This window comes from Nerophis lumbriciformis, linkage group LG22 (genome assembly GCF_033978685.3).
Source record: "Nerophis lumbriciformis linkage group LG22, RoL_Nlum_v2.1, whole genome shotgun sequence".
NCBI classification, from domain to species: domain Eukaryota; kingdom Metazoa; phylum Chordata; class Actinopteri; order Syngnathiformes; family Syngnathidae; genus Nerophis; species Nerophis lumbriciformis.
Genome location: NC_084569.2, coordinates 33314959 through 33322458, shown reverse-complemented (window position 1 = coordinate 33322458; position 7500 = coordinate 33314959).

Sequence of the window (7500 nt, the reverse complement as noted above, 5' to 3'; positions counted from 1 at the left end):
TTCTTGCATGCTGAAGCCATTGAAGTCCTCTGTTTCGGCCTTTCTGAGCCCGTAACTGCTTGTAGATTTCTGTGTAATCTTTATCGATGGCCGGGTGGATGGATCTTCAGTTACGAGTGCATTCCGTCCTTTCTTCTCCACATGATGAGAGTGAGTCCATAACGCGCTAAATGGCTGACAGAATGATTCTGTGAGTGCGTTTGAATTAAAAGTGCCCTATCTTGCAAAAGCAACTTTTGTAAGCCGATGGTACCTGCTCATGTGTATATGGGATCTGCGTGAGTCCCGGAAATCTGAAATCAAACCATGGAGTCTTTGCATAGATATTTATAAAATAATCGTGCCTTTCTTCCTACTTTCTCCAAACGATCTGTTTGGAATTTTGTTTAAGTGTGGCGTCAGCCCATCCATCCATCCATCCATCCATCTTCTTCCACTTATCCGAGGTCGGGTCGCGGTGCCAGCAGCCTAAGCAGGGAAGCCCAGACTTCCCTCTCCCCAGCCACTTTGTCCAGCTCCTCCCAGGGTATCCGAGGCGTTCCCAGGCCAGCCGGGAGACATAGTCTTCCCAACGTGTCCTGGGTCTTCCCCGTGGCCTCCTACCGGTCGGACGTGCCCGAAACACCTCTCTAGGGAGGTGTTCGGTTGGCATCCTGACCAGATGCCCGAACCACCTCATCTGGCTCCTCTCCATGTGGAGGAGCAGCGGCTTTACTTTGAGCTCCTCCCGGATGACAGAGCTTCTCACCCTATCTCTAAGGGAGAGCCCCGCCACCCGGCGGAGGAAACTCATTTCGGCCGCTTGTACCCGTGATCTTGTCCTTTCGGTCATAACCCAAAGCTCATGACCATAAGTGAGGATGGGAACGTAGATCGACCGGTAAATTGAGAGCTTTGCCTTCTGGCTCAGCTCCTTCTTCACCACAACGAATCGATACAGCGTCTGCATTACTGAAGACGCCGCACCGATCCGCCTGTCGATCTCACGATCCACTCTTCCCTCACTCGTGAACAAGACTCCCAGGTACTTGAACTCCTCCACTTGGGGCAATATCTCCTCCCCAACCCGGAGATGGCACTCCACCCTTTTCCGGGCGAGAACCATGGACTCGGACTTGGAGGTGCTGATTCCCATCCCAGTCGCTTCACACTCGGCTGCGAACCGATCCAGTGAGAGCTGAAGATCCTGGCCAGATGAAGCCATCAGGACCACATCATCTGCAAATAGCAGAGACCTAATCCTGCAGCCACCAAACCAGATACCCTCAACGCCTTGACTGCGCCTAGAAATTCTATCCATAAAAGTTATGAACAGAATCGGTGACAAAGGGCATCCTTGGCGGAGTCCAATCCTCACTGGAAACGGGTCCGACTTACTGCCGGCAATGCGGACCAAGCTCTGGCACTGATCATACAGGGAACGGACCGTTACCCCATACTCTCTGAGCACTCCCCACAGGACTTCCCGAGGGACACGGTCGAATGCCTTCTCCAAGTCCACAAAGCACATGTAGACTGGTTGGGCAAACTCCCATGCACCCCCAAGGACCCTGCCGAGAGTATAGAGCTAGTCCACAGTGGCGTCAGCGATTTACCCAAACATCCTTGCGCGGGGTCCGCCATATTTAATTTCTGTAAAAATTATCTGTAGTTCGAGCAAGGACATGGCCAAAATCCGACCCGGTGTTCGAAAAAGCTTCGTTGTTGGTTGTAATAACCGACACAGGTCACTATAAGTAAGAAGCGCCTAGCTAACTTTTTTGTTTCGTGGCAACGTGCCTCCAACTGTAAAGAAATATCTCTTTGGGTGTGGCAACCACTTTGAAGATTCTTGCCTTACAAACCTGCGCGGGTTTTCCGAAAAAAGTACTTTTAGGCCGTGTTCACACTACGGGTCAATTCCGATTTTTTTTGCCCGTGCGTAACCTGTATGGGATTTTTTCATGTCAGTGTGAACAGTGCAATTACGATTTTTTTTTCCAGGTCTCTGTGGAAATGTATCGAATATATGCGACCGGAACGTCATCAAAAAGAGATAAGCGTCATAATTATTCGCCAAATTAGACGGTTATAAAATACATACAGGTGAAAGTAAAATGTTTTAGAAACTCCAGTCAATGTTCCACCACTCTAACGCGCTTCAAGCAGACATTGAAGAAAATAATCCTATAAAACTGCCAGAGACAAAATACGTGTTCTCTTTCTTTCCTAATCTTCTAAGCGCAATAATTCGGTTCAGAAAATGCTGACTTTGACTCCACAAATCCTTGAAATTGCCACAAATACGCCAGTACTGAGACCGTGGAGGTCATGTTTACTTCCTTAAACATTGCAGTGTCTAATGCGGATCAGATTAGACATTGCATTGTTTTTTTTGTGAATGGCCACTAAAAAGATCGGATATGACAAAAAAATCTGACCCTACAGTGTGAACGTAGCCCTAAAGGCGGGCTCGGTGCTTACTCTTAATGACAAAGGAGGAATAGCCACGTGTACTTGGGCAAAATGTTTTTAATCTGATCATCATTCGGATTAGAATGTTACTGTGTACGTGGACTCTGAAAAGAATGATCGGATTATGACGCGCATCTTCAAGCGTCACACCTTAAATCGGAATACTTCACTTCCGTGACCGGAGAGGTGTGTTATTGTTTGTGCTACGGCGCCATCTTTTGGACTAGTTCGCTCACTGCAGGTGCTGAAGAAGAAGACTTCCGCGGTAAACAAACACGGCTAACATTTCTGCTCGTCCGACGTTGTCACGTTATTTGTTTATGAACTTTTTCCTTCAGTTCGCTACTTTTGTTTTACCTCTCTTTTTTAAATGGAGCTGTTCTGTGCTTTTTATGTGCCTGAGGCTAGCAGTTAGAACTTTGAGTAGCTGTAATGTCGCGAACAAAACGGTTAAATGAGATGACAACTGGATTGCTACCTCGACACATGACACTCCGGAACATACTTTTGTTTTTGCTAGTGTCGTTTTAAAGCAACAAACTCAACAGTATATGACGGAACGTCTGTACATGTTGAGACAGCGGCAAGGCAATCGCATTATTCCGAGATTATTAATCTAGTTCCGCCTCTACCACCAAAGTATAACTGACATCAAAGACATGCGCAGTAAGGAGAATTTCAACCAGAATATCGGAAGAAGTGTTTTAATGCGCTCCGATCCGAACGACTATATCGCATAAACCACCCGTTGCGATCAAAATTAAATGCGCGATCGAGTCAGAATATTCCGAGTGGCGTGTTTATATAAGAACATATTAGCAATACTTGAATGATACCTTAGCAATGTTAGCTTGTAGCTTAACCTTGAGTGAAATAAGTTTATTTCGGTCATATAATCAACCATTTTGTGTGATCAGTTTAACAGTACAGATTATACATATTTAACAATCATACACATTTACACACAAAAATAAAATAAAAAATAATGACCGAAAAAGGAATAGGCTGAAGCCAAAGCTTATATTTGCCTATCGCAGGGGTCGGCAACCTTTACCAGTCAAAGAGCCATTTTGACCAGTTTCGCAAATTATAGAAAACAATGGGAGCCGATGTGTGAGGGAGCAGGGTTGGGGTGTACTGTCACCACCTGTCACATCACGCTGTGACTTATTTGGAGTTTTTTGCTGTTTTCCTGTGAGTAGGGTTTTAGTTCGTGTCTTGCGCTCCTATTTTGGTGGCTTTTCCTCTATTTTTGGTGTTTTCCTGTAGCAGTTTCATGTCTTCCTTTGAGCAATATTTCCCGCATCTACTTTGTTTTAGCAACCAAGGATATTTCGGTTGTTTTCATCCTTCTTAGTGGGGACATTGTTGATTGTCATGTCATGTTCGGACGTACACAGTAAGTCTTTGCTGTCGTCCAGCATTCTGTTTGTGTTTACTTTGTAGCCAGTTCAGTTTTAGTTTTGTTCTGCATAGCCTTCCCTAACTTTCATTGCCTTTTCTTAAGGGCACTCACCTTTTTGTTTATTTTTAGTTTAAGCCTTAGACACCTTTTTACCTGCAATCTGCCTCCCGCTGTTTCCGACATCTACAAAGCAATTAGCCACACAGGTTACACTGACGGTGACCATATAAAACAACTTTAAGACTCTTACTAATAATGCGCCACACTGTGAACCCACACCAAACAAGAATGACAAACACATTTCGGGAGAACATCTGCACAGTAACACAACATAAACACAACAGGACAAATACCCAGAATCCCATGCAGCCCTAACTCTTCCGGGATACATTATACACCCACGCTACCAAACCCCGCCCACCTCAACCGATGCACAGAGGGGGGGGGGGGGGGGGGGGGGGGGGGGTTTGGTGGTAGCAGGGGTGTATAATGTAGCCCGGAAGAGTCAGGGCTGCATGGGATTCTGGGTGTTTGTTCTGTTGTGTTTATGTTGTGTTAAGGTGCAGATGTTCTCCCGAAATGTGTTTGTCATTCTTGTTTGGTTTTGGTTCAAAGTGTGGCGCATTATTAGTAAGAGTCTTAAAGTTGTTTTATATGGTCACCGTCAGTGTAACCTGTATCAATTTCCACATATTGAGACCTATGACTTAAATAACTACTTAACCACAATTTTTGCAGAAGTAAGGAATGATGGATTGTGTCAAAAGCTTTACATAAGTCAATAAAAACTATTTCTATTGCTGTAGCTACGTTTTCTACAAAGTCCATCACTGCTAGGGATGTAGATCAACTACTCCTGAACCCACACTGATGTATGTTCAAAATGTTTATATCGTCACAATGTTTCGAGTTCACAAGCGCCGCCGCGCCAAAAGACAAACTTCCCATGACGGCGTGTTGTTTTGCGGCACCATTTTTTAAAGTTGAACCTGTGGGTTTGGTTTGTTGAGATCAAGGGAAGACGCTTGTTTGTCTCCCACACTCCAACACACACACACACACACACACACACACACACACGCAACTCCTCCCCCTTTCCAACTGTGTGCCACATGAAAGGAAACGTACCGGTCTCTCTGTGTTATTAGCATCCGAAGACTCCAGAGTGTCTGCAGCGTTGTCACCTCCCACAAAAACCACGTGTGCGCTTGAGAGATCACCTACATACACAAAAACTGTTGGCTATTTGCCCAATTAGTCACACAAAGAAGTCAAGTCAAATGTTTTATTTTCGACAGTTCTGCCTCATTCGACCTCAAATTGATCCAAAAAATTATAGATAAAAGACTATAGTATAATATACATAGCAAGTCCATATACAATATGTTCTATTCAAATATTTTGGCACCATTTATTGTTTTTTTTGTGCGTTTTGGGCTGGATTTAAAGGATCGTGTAAAAGTGAGTTGTCTCAACGAGGCGACTTTAAAGGGGAACATTATCACCAGACCTATGTAAGCGTCAATATATACCTTGATGTTGCAGAAAAAAAGACCTTTTTTTTTTTTTTAACCGATTTCCGAACTCTAAATGGGTGAATTTTGGCGAATTAAACGCCTTTCTCGGAGCGATGAGACGTCACATCAGGAAGCAATCCGCCATTTTCTCAAACACCGAGTCAAATCAGCTCTGTTATTTTCAGTTTTTTCGACTGTTTTCCGTACCTTGGAGACATCATGCCTCGTCGGTGTGTTGTCGGAGGGTGTAACAACACGAACAGGGACGGATTCAAGTTGCACCAGTGGCCCAAAGATGCCAAAGTGGCAAGAAATTGGACGTTTGTTCCGCACACTTTACCGACGAAAGCTATGCTACGACAGAGATGGCAACAATGTGTGGATATCCTGCGACACTCAAAGCAGATGCATTTCCAACGATAAAGTCAAAGAAATCTGCCGCCAGACCCCCATTGAATCTGCCGGAGTGTGTGAGCAATTCAGGGACAAAGGACCTCGGTAGCACGGCAAGCAATGGCGGCAGTTTGTTCCCGCAGACGAGCGAGCTAAACCCCCTATCGACCCTAGCTTCCCTGGCCTGCTGACATCAACTCCAAAACTGGACAGATCAGCTTTCAGGAAAAGAGCGCGGATGAGGGTATGTCTACAGAATATATTAATTGATGAAAATTGGGCTGTCTGCACTCTCAAAGTGCATGTTGTTGCCAAATGTATTTCATATGCTGTAAACCTAGTTCATAGTTGTTAGTTTCCTTTAATGCCAAACAAACACATACCAATCGTTGGTTAGAAGGCGATCGCCAAATTCGTCCTCGCTTTCTCCCGTGTCGCTGGCTGTCGTGTCGTTTTCGTCGGTTTCGCTTGAATACGGTTCAAACCGATATGGCTCAATAGCTTCAGTTTCTTCTTCAATTTCGCTTAAGCCGCTGAAATCCGAGTCTGAATCCGAGCTAATATCGCTATACCTTGCTGTTCTATCCGCCATGTTTGTTTGTATTGGCATCACTATGTGACGTCACAGGAAAATGGACGGGTGTTTATAACGATGGTTAAAAACAGGCACTTTGAAGCTTTTTTTAGGGATATTGCGTGATGAGTAAAATTTTGAAAAAAACTTCGAAAAATAAAGTAAGCCACTGGGAACTGATTTTTAATGGTTTTAATCCTTCTGAAATTGTGATAATGTTCCCCTTTAAAGACCGTTCGGCACGTTCGTCCAGGATGATGGCCACTGCGTCTTGTCCCGTTTCGCTTCATTCGTCTCTTTCCTTTTCTTTGACGCACAGCGTCTGATAACGAAGGGAACAACTTAAAAGGAATAAAGCCACGTGTGACGGTTCCGCGCTGTCGTCGTGCAGGTTCCAAGGACCACCAAGGAATGACATGGTTGAGCAGGTTAGACTTATTTATTTTTCAATAAGAAAAAGTCTCTTGCATGTTGCTTTTCAGCCTTGCGTGCGTCGCCGTCGGCCCCCGTAGACCTTGATTTCTAGCTTGGCGTTTGGACACCCCTGGTTTGAACAGCACATGCCTGCAGACGACATGCGGTACACGGAATCTTCTACAATTCTATTGCATTTATTTGTACGGGCGCGACGACAGAACGTCATTGTACTGTTAATTTTTCTGGCGTACAGTACAGGCCAAAAGTTTGGACACACCTTCTCATTCAATGTGTTTTTGTTTTGTTTTCATGACCAAACTACGGCCCGCCAACGTCCAAAATCCGTCCCGCCGGAAGTCCCAAGTTAAAAAAATGTGTTTTATTTTTTGTAAATTATTATTTTAAAAAATCTGTCCTTTCTAATACATTTTCTACCTTGTTACTCTCGGTGTCTCCTAGCCGCTCAGGCAAATTATATTGTCTAAAAATACACTTTCCCATCGATAATGTGACATCATCGCGCTCGGAATATATATATATATATATATATATATATATATATATATATATATATATATATATATATATATATATATATATATATTATTGATTGCATAAACAGATTATGAGTATGTTCTAAATCAGTGTTTTTCAACCACTAGTGTGCCGTGAGATACAGTCTGGTGTGCCGTGGGAGATTTTCTAAATTCACCTATTTGGGGTAAAAATATTTTTTGCAA